General features: G+C 44.7%; 1 protein-coding gene across 1 annotated transcript in view; it reads left to right on the forward strand.

Annotated features, from left to right (window-relative positions):
• LOC138852690 (uncharacterized) overlaps positions 1-307 on the forward strand; it is a 174,118-nt gene extending 173,811 nt beyond the window's left edge. The window contains exon 2 of the mRNA XM_070084949.1: positions 298-307. The gene's annotated coding sequence lies outside the window, so the exon portion shown is untranslated. The remainder of the gene's footprint in view (positions 1-297) is intronic.
• The last annotated feature ends 15,459 nt before the right edge of the window (positions 308-15,766 follow it).

Raw genomic sequence — 15,766 nt, forward strand, 5'->3', positions numbered from 1 at the left:
TATATATGTGTGTGTGTGTGTGTGTGTGTGTGTATCGTGCCGAATAGGTAAAACTTAAATAGCAACGCTCGTCTTGCCGAATAAAACAAGCGATAATTTGTTTATGACGTATTTCAATTGTGGTAAGTGTGGTCACTACTATTCGGAATGTACCAAACCAAGGTCCAAACCTTATGGCAGTAAATGTTCCAGTAACCTGCACCGAGATGCGTGTTGCGTGTACCATAAATGTGCAGGTCATACCTCAGATCCGTGCTATACTCTGCAGCACATGGTGTCTGCCATGACTGGCCACAGATCGGAAGAGGCTGTTAATAGCACCCACTGGTTGAAGATAAACCGAAGTACACTAACTGGAATGGGCGTGATAGTAGGAGTCCTTGCCACAGCTCGGGGGAAGAGTCACGCCCACAGAATCAACAACAGAGATAGTCTATAAGAATCGCTGTATTCTGTCCCTTTCCGTAATGCAATCGATGCTCTGAGCGACGACACGCTTACGGAGCGGAAAATGAGTGCCTTGATGATTGTTACAGTGCTAATACTACACCCACCTAGAAGATGAGCCTTACCACCAAGCACTGAGCCACTCACTGCTATGAATCTGATGATATGAATGAACTGGCGTGTCTCCATGTTTGGTATGACAACCCCAATGGACCTTAGTCGAGTCCACCATAAGTAATTAACCTGTCAAGCTCTTTCTTCATTCAGGTTCAATTGTGAACATTGCTTGTTCTAGTTTTTTCCACGACATTGGCCTGCATGCAGGCATGTTGACCGAGCCATCAAAAACTCAAACCCTTGACGGTAGGAGGAAGAATGACACTACAGTTCAAGGTTCAAGTAAGAAGTTATCGGCAAAAATCTCAGTGATCGATAACAACGTCTTCTGTTAAGACACATGTGCAACATCTGGTTATCTTTATTGTAGACGTTTCGCCATCCAGTGGCTTTATCAATACAGATTCTAGGACATAATTAGAAGACAGTAGAACTATATACAAAAGATGAGGTAATCAGTCCCTCAGCCTTGGAGTTAGTGTGGAGACACCGTGGTTGTAGAATCTCTAGTATCAGCCAGTACTCTGAGGGGTTGGACTCTAGTCCACCCTCTCAGAGAGTAAGAGAGTTCGTGTCACTTGATTTCCTGACCGACAAAGTACAGTTATGAGTAGAAAACAGTCTGGGGATGCTCAGTCTAACCTCTGATCTTACTCCAACTCTGATCGAGAGGATGAGTGCAGTCAAGCCACAGTATCCCTGACTGCAGGCGACTATCTGAATCAAAACACTTCTTGAGTGGAGGCACAGTCACTGGCCTCCACTACAGAGCAACAGATATTAGTGGCAGCAAACAAAGCCCCCCTACATACCATCAATAAGACGACATTTATCTATGCAAACATACAGGGTCTAAAGCCAACAACAAACAACAAAATACCCCTCATCAATGGACTGCTCACAGAGTCAAACGCAGTGTTTGCGGCTTTCACAGAGACCCACATAAAGGATCACGTTGACAACGAAATGTGGATCTCAGGTTATAACCTATTCAGATACGACAGACTAAACAGGCAACAAGGGAAGAGGGGAAGTGGAGGTTTGGCCTGTATGTCACAGTCACTCATTTGCTTGGAACTACTAAACACTTCAGATTGATCACTATCTGGAAAATCTCCCAACTCCTGCCTCAAACATCTTGCTGCAGGGTGATTTCAAATTATGACACCTAAAGTGGAGGAATGTAGCAAATACTGCTTTAGCGGAGATAACACTAGGAGGCAGCTCAGACGAAAATTCACACATAAACAATGAGCTATTAAATCTCTGCAACAAATTCACCTTAAACCAGCAAATAATAGAGCCAACAAGACTGGAAAATACAATGGACCTCATCTTCACCAACAATGATGATTTCATACGAATGTAACAGTATAAAAGGCAATACACTCGGATCACAACATAAATGTACAGATATGCATACGCAGGGCTCCTGACTAGCAAAAAGTGACCATTTATGAAGGTGCCTTCACCAAATTCAACTTCAATAACAGAAACATACAGTGGGATCAAGTTACGCATGTCTTAAATGAAACAAACTGGGAAGATATCCTAAACAACACAGATCCGATCCTTTGCCTAGATAGAATTAACTGTGGCATTTGAGGTTTGCTCAAGGCACATTCTTTTAAGAAAAAGGAAAAGAAGATGTAAGCTAAAAAGAGGTGAAGGCAAAGAATCACAGAGACGCTGAAAGAGACCAGCATATATGAAATACGAAGGGAGGCATTGGTCAGAGAAATAGTAGATATCGAACTTAAGCTTAAGGAATCATACAGGAGACAAGAAACTCAGGAAGAACTTAAAGCCACCAATAAAAGTGAAAAAAAAAAACTCTTTTCTTATGCCAAATCTAAGGCAAAAACATCAAGTACTGGACCCCAGCTTAGACGTGATGGGACTTACACAGATGACAGCAAAGAAATGAATGAGATACTAAAGTCCCAGTATGACTCAGTGTTTAGCAAGCCATTAACTGGACTAAGAATCGATAATTTAAATGATTTTTTCATGACGGAGATTCAAAATTTGGTCAGTCCAAAAATCTCTGATATTATCCTAACACCACAAGACATCAAAAAGGCTGTCAATGACGTACCCATGCACTAGGCTCCAGACTCAAGGAACTCTATGTTCATCAAAAACTGAGAGAAGCCCCTTTCTCGTGCCTTCAGCATTCTACAGAGAGGGAGCATGGACACAGGGGTCACCCCAGTCACTAAAAACAACAGACATAGCTCCCCTCCACAAAGGTGGCAGTAAAGCAATTGCAAAGAATTACAGACCGATAGCACTAACGTCCCATATCACAAAAAATCTTTGAAAGGGCTCTAAGCAAGATCGCCAACCACCTAGATACCCATTAGTTACACAACCCAGGACAACATGGGTTTAGAGCAGGCTGCTCCTGCCTCTTCCAGCTACTGGACCACTATGACAAGGTCTTAGATATACTGGAGGGCAAACAAATGCAAATGTAGTATACACAGATTTTGTAGAGCCTTCGACAAGCGCGACCATGGTGTAATAGTGCACAGAATTCATGATAAGGGAATAACTGGAAAAGTTGGTAGATGGATCTATAACTTCCTGAAAAATAGAGCACAAAGTAATAGTAAACAAAGTCTGAGGCGGCTACAGCGAGAAGCTCTGTTCCACAAGGCACAGTACTCGCCCCCATCCTGTTCCTTATCTTCATATCTGACACAAACAGAGATGTAAGCCACAGCACCGTGTCTTCCTTTGCAGATGACACCCGAATTTACATGACGGTGTCAACCATCGAAGACACTGAAAGACTCCAAGCGGACATCAATCAAATCTTTAAATAGGTAGCAGAGAACAACATGAAGTTCAATAAAGAGAAATTTCAATTACTGTGATATGGAAAACTCAAGGAAATTAAAACTGCATCAGAATATAAAACAAATTCCAGCCACACAATAGAACGAGAAACTAATGTGAAGGACCTGGGATTGATGTCAAAGAATCTCACTTTCAAAGACCACAACAATGTATCTACCACATCTGCTAGAAAAAATAAAAGGATGGTTAATGAGAACCTTGAAAACTAGGGATGCCAAGCCCATGATGGTTCATTCAAATTGTTTGTTCTCTCTAGGTTGGAAAATTGATGTACACTAGCGGCCCTTTCAAGGCAGGCAAAACTGCAGACCTGGAGAATGCACAGAGTGCTTTCACGGCATGCATAAATACGATAAAGCGCCTAAACTACTGAGAATGGTTGAAGTACCTTGATTTGTATTCCCTGGAATGTAGATGAGAAAGATACATGAAAATATACACTTGGAAAATCACTCCCTACGAAAGTAATAAGACTGGACAGGAGATGCAGCATCCCCCACTGAAAAGCATTGACACCACGAGTACGCTAAGAGACAACACATTTAGAGTCAGTGGCCCAAGACTATTCAACTGCCTTCCAGCATACATAAGAGGGATTACCAATAGACCCTTAGCTCTCTTCAAGAAGACAGTGGACAGGCCCCCAAAGTCAGTACCTGATCAGGCAGGCTGTGGTTCACATGTCGGTCGGCATGCAGCCAGCAGTACCAGACTGGGTGATCAGACCCTGATCCACCATGAGGCTTGGTCACAGACCGGGCCGCGGGTGGCGGAGACTGATCCTTGAAACCCTCTCCAGGTATACTCCAGGTATACATCATGGCTTCAGTGAACAAAGTTACAACCTGTACAAAGTATGATGTCACTTTGTCAGCTAACTCCCTCACTCCAGTTACAATGTAAGTGCTTGTTGACAGCAGTATGTGTAGAGTCAAGGGTGTGTCTCTTGAATTATCCTTGCACACTGTATGGTATAATAAGTTGCAAGTTCTTGTCGTTACTGCTCACAGTAGAAACTTTACCCTGAGGAAGAACACCTCACTGGTGGACCTCTTCAAATTTCCTCTCCCAGTGAGAGTTGGAGATGAAGTACCAGCAGACCTGTTTGCAGGTGCAGTCCTCCCAGGCGAATCCACTACTGAGTCTTCCAGCACCCAGCCAGTGTTGGAGGATGACCTAGATATGACAGTATTCGGATAAAGTTCAATAGTGCTCACTCTGTGGTAGCACTAGATGGTGAACCACTGGGTTGGACCCCCACTTATCTCTCACCATATTTCTCTGGACAAAGGCAAAATACCTCTTTACATGCTTGCTTACAGATTGCCTCATGGACAAAGAGTCTTTTCTGACGAACTCATAACTGAGATGTTGCATGATGAAGTTATTGAAGATTTCACTTCTCCATGGAATGCTCTGCTCATTCTTGTTCCCAAGAAAGATGGGCTGTGGTGCCCTGTAGAATACAGGAAGTTAAATGCATGTATGAACTCAGATAATTTCACATTGCCAATTCTGAATGAACTGTTGCAGAACATCAGCGAAAACTAAATTTTTTAACACTTGAAAACCAAGGTAAAGAATTGACGGCATTCTCCATGCCTACTGATCATCATCAGTTTTAAATGATGCATTTTGAAATAAGGAGCAGCCCTATAACATTCAGTCGTTTGATGACAACGATCTTCCATACTCTCCTAGGTAACTCCTCAATGGTCTACCTAGATGATCTTGCGATGTCTCAGACGTATCTACGCATCTCATAAATCTTGAACAGGTATTGGAAAAATTAGCAGATGCTAGTCTCAAAGTCAAGCTCTCTAAATGCCAGTTCCTTAAGAAAGAGATAAGGTTTCTGGGCCATATAGTTAGATAAAGACAAATGTGTCCAAAATCTCGGCTGTTCAGAAATTCCCTAGAACTATGAGAGCAGACACTGTTTGGTTCTTCATAGGCCTAGTTGGATTCTATTGCATTTTTATAGCTGGATTTTTCACCATAGCTACACCTTTGACCTGACTTCTCAGTGCGTCATCGAGGACTGTCTAACTTATTTCCTGGGGGACAAGATTAAGGACTCCAATGGAAACAAGTTAGACAGTCCTCGATGACGCACTGACTTTCTTGGGTTATCCTGGGTGGCTAACCCTCCGGGGTTAAAAATCCGAACGAAATCTTATCTTATCTTATCTTATCTTCTCAATGAAAGATGTATCCTTTGAGTGGACTTGCGATCAGCAAAGAGCCTTTGTTACCCTTAGAAACAAGTAAACATTGGCCCCAGTTCTTAAAACTGTTGGTTTCACCAAAAAATTTACTTTGGTGATGGATGAAAGCAAAGTTGGCATTGGTGCAGTCTTGTCGAAAGAGTTCAATGATAAGCAACAGCCAATAGCTTACTTTAGTCATGTTCTTACCAAAGTTAAAATTAATTACTTACTGACAGAGCTAGAGTCGTTAGCCTTTGTATGGGCTTTGAGCCATTTCTGAGACATTATTTATTAGTATCCTATCAAGATGTACACAGATCACTTGCCGTTATTGTCTCTCTTTGCAATAAAAATCTCATAGGAAAGCATGTTCGGTTGTCTCTCGCTTTCAACGACTATAACTCAGAAATCTGCTAAATGTCATTGCTGATGCCTTGTCGAAACATTAATTTTGTTAGTGAAGACAAAACATTCCCCGTTGAGGATCTAGAGAGAGCTCAATGTCAAGACCCTGCGTGGTCACAGTCCTTCGATTCCTGACCATGTTGCATGTTGAATCACCTGTACCACTGAAGGGCTTAGTTGTCAACTAAGGAGTGCTGTGCCGTGTGGCAAAGCTGGCTGATCCTGACAGAACCGTACATCAACTGGTGATCCCAAAATTCCTAGTACCAGCGACTCTGCCTAAAATAGCAACGGGCATAAGTGTGTAGTCTACCTCCAGCACAAAGGTACCATCACCAGTCGCAATTCCATTCTCAAGTATCCCATCACAAAGGAGCCCTGGGAGAGAACTTCTGTCGACCTGTTGACGAACTTCTCGACCTCGGAGAAGAGTAATAAACACCTGCTTGTAATGGTATATAACTTGACACGATTATGTGAAGTAGTTTCCATTCTTGACAAAACCTCTGAGACTGTTGGTAATGCTTTCCGAGAATACGATGCTCTCCATCATACTTGCCCACATGTCCTGTCAGACAATGGGTAGGAGTTTATAAATGCCACAGTGCAGGATCTCTGCTTTAGTTTTGACTTACATCAAGTGCCAGGAGCTCCATGCCATCCTACGAGCAACAACCTTGCTGAACATACAAATCAATTGCAAAATCTTAAGAGGTGCTCAGGGTCAGGGCCAGCCTTAAGCCGATTACACCGATTGCTCCCAATTGGGCCCCACGCCTATGGGGGCCCCTTGCTGGAGTGTAATCTACTGGCTGATATGGATAGACACATGCTATGTAAGGAAATGGAGGCACTAAAGTCAATTCTGCCATCAGAGATTCAAAACCCCATGAAAATCCTTGAATTCCTTGCTTGCAACAACAGGTGTTGCGCATTTCCAATTTTATTTATTGCTCTTCGGATTTTCTTGACAATCCCAGTGACTGTGGCATCTAGAGAAAGGAGTTTTTCCAAGCTGAAACTGATCAAAACTTACTTGAGATCATCAGTTCATCAAGAACTTTTGAACAGTTTGGCGATTATGTCCATTGAATCTGAAATTAGTGGGAGTTTAAACTTCGACAAAATTCTAAAAGACTTTACAGAGAAAAAAGCTTGAAAAATAACTTTCTCCTAATAAAAGACAATAGTAAAATGGCTCATTTATAGTTTATGAATGTTAAGTGATTTTTGAAAGTCCAAAAAAGATAATTTGTTTCCAACAGTGCATTTAAATTCTGATTGTTTTCGAACAAAAATAAATTAATATTTTTAATAAATCATTTCACAGTCACTAAAGCAAGTGGTATTGCGATTACTTTTCAGAAGTGATATACAAATTTTGTTTGTTACTTGTAGACTTACATGCATGCAATTTTATATTACAATGTATATTACATCTGTTTGATCTATTAACTCACATGCATTTTTTAAGCGCAATTTGATTGCTTTCCATACATGGGCCCCACCAAAATTGTTCCCAATTGGACCCCGCACCTTCTAAGGCCGACACTGCAGTCAGTGATCATCAATGCAAATTGTACCACATGGGAGGAGGTCATTTCAAATGTGCAGAGTATTCTAAACTTCTCACACAACAGCTTGATTGGAGAGACACCCCACTTCACACTGAATGATTATGACAAGTGTTTGCCGTATGAAATTCTGTTTGCTCCACCTCAGCCTGTATGTGACACTGATAATGTCAGCGTCGACAAGATGTGGACTTCGCAGCTTGTCTTTTAAAGATTACGAGGAAATCTCAGGAAAGCAACAGGGAAGTTTGCGTCTAATCGTAACGTTATTGCTAAGGAGAGTAAGGTTGTAGCAAGTTGCAAAGTAATGTTGTAAAATCCTAAGAAAACCCCTGGTATGCCTAAGTTGTTCCAAAATATGATGGTCCTTACCGCGTCCTCGGACATCTCTACGGAAACAAGTTCGAGGTGAGAGACATTGCCACAGGAAAGATTAGGGAAGCTCACCTTGACCACTTGAAGTACATAAACAATGTGCAAGCCGAGGCTGAGCTGAAGGAGCATGCGTTGCGACAACACAACCAGACTGACACTAGCCACAACCCATCTACTTCTTCGTCTGCTAAAATGACCATGGACTGTCCTCCTGTCCAGGACAACAGTACATTTCTGTGACATTGACACACCTGTTGACTTGTCCTACTCCTGTGCTGACTACACTGTCTTCTTGCTGAAATGGTCATCAATTCTCATACACTTTATAGTTAGTTAAACCCCAAATAACGGAGTCACGGTGGACAACATCGTGTATATATGTAAATCCATAATGCTCTCTATACCCATAGTATAGCTATATTTTCTTTGCAAATAATATAACTGCAAGTTTCTCACACGTAGCATATACTATGAGTACTGTATCAAATGCCAGGGCAGTGCCGCCCTTTTTATGTCACAGGTCATACCCTAGGAAATGCTACTGCCAGTTATTGTTTACAGATGTGTGGATGGTCAGATGTGTGGATGGTCAGATGTGTGGATGGTTCAACGTAACTTGACATGCAGACAACGCCTGACGCCCAGTGCAGCCATATGAACAAACTACATGCTCCAGTGCGATACTGATGTCCCATGGCCTTATTCACTACTGTGCAGAATAGCATTCCTTTTCCTCTCCCATACAGCATGTGGGAGAGTTTTTTTAGGCCTGCTAGAATTATTCATGATTATATAGGGGTAAGCCAAAAGTCAAGCTCCACGGGTGTAATTAAATTTTTCTTTCTTGCACACCAGTGCTGTCGTGACATGGTGCATGGCCGGGCAAAATGTAGACCTGTTACACATACTTGCCACTAGAGAGAGTTACTGACGATAGGCCTAGTTTCTAAAGTTCCTACCAGATGTCATGCACCGAGGTAGACCCACGCTGCCTGGCATCGCCCTCACTCTGCCTGCACCGGGCCTTGAGACAAGACATACCGCCCACGCCCATTAGAGCTTGCCTCCCTGGCGACTCCCTACACCTCCTGCCTGTGAACCCAGTTGAAGAATAAAGCCATGCTAGTCTGTCCCCTTTTAGTAACTTTACACATTACCTATTCCACCAGTAGATATGACAAAACAGGGTTTTACAAGTCTTCAACACACTTCTCGCCTCCAACACACTCCTCGACTCCAACACTCTCCTTGCCTACAACACACTTATCTCCAACATGCTCCTCGTTTCCAATACACTCCATCTCCCACGCACTCCTCGCATAAAACACACCCCTTGCCTCCAATACACTCCTCGCCTCCAACACACTTTTGCCTCCAACACACTCCTCGCCTATAATAAATTCCTTGCCTCCAACACACTCCTCGCCTCCAATACACTCCTCGCCTCTAACACACTCCTTGCCTCCAGCACACTCCTCGCCTCCAACACACTCCTTGCCTCCAACACATTCCTCGTCTCCAACACACTGCATCTTCCACACACTACTCGCCTCCAATACACTCTTCGCCTCCAACACACTTCTCGCCTCCAACACACTCCTCGCCTCCAATATACTCCTCGCCTCTAACACCTCGCCTTCAACACACTCCTCGCTTTCAGTACACTCCTGGCCTTCAACACACTCCTCGCTACTAACACGCTCCTCGCTTCCAACACACTCTTTGCCTCCAACACACTCCTCGCCTGCAACACACTCCTTGCTTCCAAAAAAACTCCTTGCTTCAAACACACTCCTTTCCTCCAACACACTCGTCTCTAAAATACTCTTGGTCTAAAACATACACCGCGCCTCCAACACACTCCTTGCCTCTAACACACTCATCTCCAACATACTCCTCGTCTCTTACACTCTCCTTGCCCCTAACACACTCATCTCCAACATACTCCTCGTCACTTACACACTCGTCTCCAGCACTCCTCGCCTCCAACACACTCGTCTCCAACATACTCCTCGTCTCCAACATGCTCCTCATCTCCAACACACTCCTCGTCTCCAACATACTCCTCGTCTCCAATACACTCCTCTCTCTCTCCAACACACTCCTAGTCTCCAACCCACTCCAAGTGTCTATCAACAAGTACCTTTCACAACTGGTAACTAACTCCGTCTCCAACACACTCCTTGCCTCCAGCACACTCACCTCCAATATACTACTCGTCTCCAACACACACTGTCTCCAACACACTCCTCACCTCCAACACACTCGTCTCCAACACACTCCTCGCCTCCAACACACTCGTCTCCAACACACTCCTTGCCTCCAATACACTCCATCTCCTACACACTCCTCGCCTCCAACACGCTCCTTGTATACAACACACTCCTCGTCTCCAACATACTCCTCGTCTCCAACACACTCCTCGTCTATTCACACTCCTCCTCTCCAACACACTCCTCCTCTCCAACACACTCCTCGTCGCCAACATACCCCTCGTCTCCAACACACTCCTCGCCTCCAACACACTCGTCTCCAACACACTCCTCGCCTCCAATACACTCCTCATCTCCAACTCATTCCTCGTCTCCAACTCATTCCTCATCTCCAACAAACTCGTCTCCAACACACTCCTCGTCTCCAACACACTACTCATCTCCAGCACACTCCTCGTCTCCAACACACTCCTCATCTCCATCACACTTGTCAGCATAGTTGCTGATCCCCTACATGTGTTGTATAGCTTTTCTGAGTATCATAGTACCATCCATATGTTTTATATACACGACCCCTTTGCTAGGCCTAGTGACTAGTTTGTATGACGTCACGTGATCCCGCATGAGTGCGTGGGACGCACTGCATCGGCCTCAGTTCCCCGTTATCCAAGCAGGCGATAGGACAGGCAGTTTGGGCTCTCCCCCTTCATACTCTGCTAATATAGTGTTACCATCCAACAAGTGTGTTTATCTCCAACCTTCATTCTCCTACGAACCCCCACGACAAATGGTGCCAGCAGAGGGCCTGTAATACTGAGCCGTTCGTGAACGTTAGGCCTCCCGAGATGGGTGATGCTCAACATCCCAAGCCAGCTACCCCGAGCAAGCTTTCACCAGCCTACTGCTTCCTACTTACTAGTCAGTCTCTGTGTATTAGTTTTATTTGCTTATTTGCATTACTTCTGAGGGGCTGACCCAGGTTTGCAAATTAAGCCAAGCAACCAAGCCAGTCTGTGGGTGGGGGAGTCCAGTCAGTCCTACACCAACCAGCCTTGCCTGCCAAGCCAGCTTTCCACCCCTGCTGTGCTCATCGTTACAAGTTCTCAAGCCAGTCTGTGTGAAGGGTTAAGCCAAGCCAGCCAACAACTAACTCAGGTTACTTAACACAGTACTCAAGCAAGCCAATTGGGTACAGTCTTCTCCATCGCTTTGTGCTTCCAGTTCTAGCTGTTCTGAGTGTTTTATCATCCCTGTGGTGTTGTGGTATTTTGTGGGTTTTTTTTAAGCCAGCCCAGCTTAAAATATTTTCATGCCTAGTGCGAGTGTCCCCAGAGTGGCTTACGCTGCTCATCCCATAGGCCCAGTCACCAAGCAGTGTCTCACCATGCTGCCTCACTCACCACATCCCACTACCACCACTGTTTTCTTTTGTACCCTTATAATGGGTAATAGCACCATATTTTACGGACCACATGGGGTCAAGAGACAAGAGTATTCCTTCGACCCTGTGCGCCTACGTAAAAGCCTCCTGTGTGAGTCCATCATCGATTTAAGCTCAAATTCGTCGAGGGGTCAAAGTGTTGAGAGTGGTGGAGTGCTGCACCAGCTATAACCAACCTTCCTCACCTCCCACACTATACATTCTCCACCAACATAGTTACAGTGATCATATTTTTATAGAGACATTTGTGAGTGTTGAGACAATTTTGCAGTGATTCCTGAGTGACATTTCTTTTCAGTGACTTTGAATTTGTGAAAGAGGGCACCCCTGCCATAATCCCCTCTCCATTTTAACCAGCCTTCCCAATCTGCCATTAACTTGGACCCTTACCATAGCGGATGAGTATAGCATATCAACCCACTGCGCCACTCCTAGTCCAAACCCCAGATGCAACAAACAAGCCCTCAAAAATTTTTTGTTCACACAGTCATATGCATTCTCCCAATCAATACCCAAAAGTTCTCCCCACTTGCAACCCTCCAAAAAGTCCCTTATGCACCCATGCCCAACTCTCATACTTCATCCAGGTATACCCATCTGACCCCTATGTACAACCCCGCCAATTACCTTCTTCATCCTATTACCTAATATCTTTGCAAAAAATCTTGTAGTCAGAACACATTAGTGAAATAGCTCTATACGCACTCTCCACTTGCTTTTTGCAAACCAACACAACCACTCCAATACTTTGTGTCTGACTTAGCTTGCCCTCCTGCAGCATACAATTCATGACCTCCACCAGGCAAGTCTTAATATGCTCCCAATGAACTCTGTAAAAATCCCTTGAAATCCCATCGATGCCTGGTGCTTTTCCAGTACTCATGTTAAACACTGCCTCCTCAACTTCCCCCACATTAATTGCTCCTCCCATCTCCATTCCCTCCACTTCTTTCTGCCCTAACCCACACCCCCCTCTCCATTTCTCCATTTCTCTTGAAACCAGAAGTCAGTATAATTACTCATGCCTTCTGTAGTAGTAAGCACCTGACCCTTATGATATCCACCCATATCCTCGCTCACCTCTAATTGCAAAATAGTTGACTCCTTCTGCCTTACCCTAAAACGTCTTAAAACACTTCCCGAAGGTTTATCCACCCACAATACAGCCTCCAATCCTGCCCTCACATGCACGGCATCAAATCTGTCATTGTGTATCTCCGCCAGTCTACCTTGAAGTTTCTCCATGGTCCCATACTGCCTCCCCACTTCTTCCTCATAACACTCGTTCAGCTGACATTCCAAATAATTCTGTAACCCATACCTCCACCTGGCCTCTTCCCGTCCCCTATTTTTAAAGAATCCAGCAATACCCGGCTTAGCTCGCTTCTCCCACCATTCCAAGACACACGACCCCACATCCCTTGATCCCCAAAAAGAGTGCCACCAATCCCCAAAAGCCTCACACACCCCCTCCCCCTTCACAAGTCTCGCATTTAATTTCCAATAACCAATGTGTATCCTAACTATACCCTTCCAATCAAGATCCGCAATAACCACTCTGTGGTCAGAAAACCCCACATAGAAGGTACTAACTCCCAGAATGCGTATTGCCTCCATAGCATAGAGCCTATCCAGTGGTGCAGCATAACCCCTTCGTACAAATGTATACTCAACCCTCCAACCACCCCTCCCCACTACATCTAAAACTCCCACATCCCCCAACATATTGCGTAAAACCCTAACACACGCCCTGCCCCCCTCGGTTCCACATCACCTTGTCATATGACACAATTCCAATCTCCTCCTATCACAGTAACTAAAGGCAATCCCCTCAAATAAAAAAGCAAAACATCCCTCACGAAAGTTATCTTAACTGTTGCATTTCCATCCACCAGCATGTATACTCCTATAAAACAAACCCTTGTCTCACCCCACTTTCCCTCCATCTGCACCACCCTTCCACCCCTACCCTCCTCCCACCCCAACACATGCAAGGGACTGGTTTCCTTCACAGCCACAGCAACCCCCCCCCCCTTTTAACCTCACCGATCCACTCACATTTAACTTATATCCCTTCAAATGCAACTCACATCCAAACTTGTAATTATGCTCCTGTATGAAACATATATCCACATCTAATCTCCTCAAAAACCATTCCATCCACACTCTCTTAACCTCAGCTCTCAGGCCGTTAACATTAATGGTGACCACCTTGAATTATTACAATAAAGGTGGCTTCCCCCACCGCTTTTGAAGGTTGCTCGAAAGACGTGGCTGTTGACTATAGCCACGTTTGTCACTTGGTCTATCCAGACCTCCGATCCCCCCCTTTTCCTTCGACCCTTGCAGCACCACAGAACAGGTGCCACCATTCCCCGGGAGATCTAGCACGGTCTTCCAAGGTTTCTTTCCAGATCTCTGCCCTGGTGTTAAGACATCTTCCATATCAGACATCCCAGCTGCTTGCTTACGTGTGCAGCCACCACACGTTGCCTCAGCATCCATGTCCTCCTGGTGCCCCTCAACCAACACCATGTGCTGCTTACTCTCGTTGCACAAGGTGACCTCACACTCCTGTGCAGCTGCTACCCCCTCCAATGCCCTCCCGTCCTTCTCCCCTTCCTGACTGTCTTCCACCTCCCCCAAGAAGTCTTTCAAGACCTCGTCCAACAGACCATCCTGTTGTAAGCCACTTCTGTCAACAATCGCATCCGTAGATGGTCACTCAGACACAGTTCCCACAGGTAACGTGGCGCACGCTCCCAACTCCGACTCCGCTCTGTCTACTTCTTCACTCCAACTTCCAGATGCCTGGCTTGCAACTTCACCTGTCCCAGGTGCCAAGGAGCCCAGCTGTCGTTCCACAGTTGTTGGCACCTGTTCCCTCCGTTCCTTCCTTTGATGACATTGGGCCGCCATATGGTCATAAGACCCGCACAGCCTACATGTCCGACGTTGTCCTGCATAATATACATAAACCTGTGTTCTGAACTCTTCCATCAGAACATACGATGGTATAGGTTGTCTCAATGTCATCTTCAAGGTGAACGATCCCTCTGGCAGCCCCATATAAGGCCCATCCTTCCACACTCTCAACTCTGCTGAATGGATCTTGCCATACCTACGGAATACCTCCACATCATATTCCAAGGCCTCAAAGGGGACATTTCTCACCTTTACCCAAGTTACATAGCTTGATACGTCATGTAGGCAGACCTCCAGTGCAGAATTAACGGTCATCCTCTTTTCTTGGAACGCGTCGACTAAGCTGGAGTAAAACCCAGCACTCTTGAACTTGATGAAGATCCTGGACACTCCATTCACTGCTACACCATACAACTCATCATTCGGTATGCCGTACACATCGTGTTGATACTTGGCAGAAGCACCTGCATTGTAGAACTACTCAGGGTACCATGTACCAGCTTCACACAGACAGTATTTACCCTGCGTCCATGTCTGTCTGCCATTTTGATTGCTCAAAGCAGGAAAATTGCGCAGAAAACCAGATGATTCAGGAGCTACTGCGCAGCCTGTCCACACGGCCCAAGAGCGATGAGGACAATGACATTGCCTAATTAACCACACATAACCCCGTGTGGGCTTCCAACACCCCCCCCCCTATCCCCCTCCTATTCTAAATCAAACAGGTTTACCACAGCAACCTGCATTAATCTTACAGACATGTTGACATATACACGTTAATATTACAGTTGTTATGCTAGTCCACAAAGTGTATTACACCACCACAAGACTGCTTGAACAATGTACTAACAACAGTCATGGTTTAGGTATATATCACAACAATCATTACATTGCCACAACATGAAATACATTTAGCACACATAAGTGCTTCAGGTAATGACACCTATTCCTAAAAATTCTCCCCAGCACAAACGTGTTTGAAGCCTCACCCCCCTCCTTACATTTCTCACCCAAACCTATTCTCAACCAAACATACAAATTATACAGTAAAGAAAATGAATACAACATCTTATCACATTGATACAGCACATGTATATACACAGCCCATTTCACAACATCCTCAAGTAATAACTAGGATACTAAAGTGAATGTTGGGACTCCCTTTTATTACAAAGGGTCTGTACATGTGCATAC

Source organism: Cherax quadricarinatus, chromosome 14 (genome assembly GCF_038502225.1).
Source record: "Cherax quadricarinatus isolate ZL_2023a chromosome 14, ASM3850222v1, whole genome shotgun sequence".
NCBI lineage: Eukaryota > Metazoa > Arthropoda > Malacostraca > Decapoda > Parastacidae > Cherax > Cherax quadricarinatus.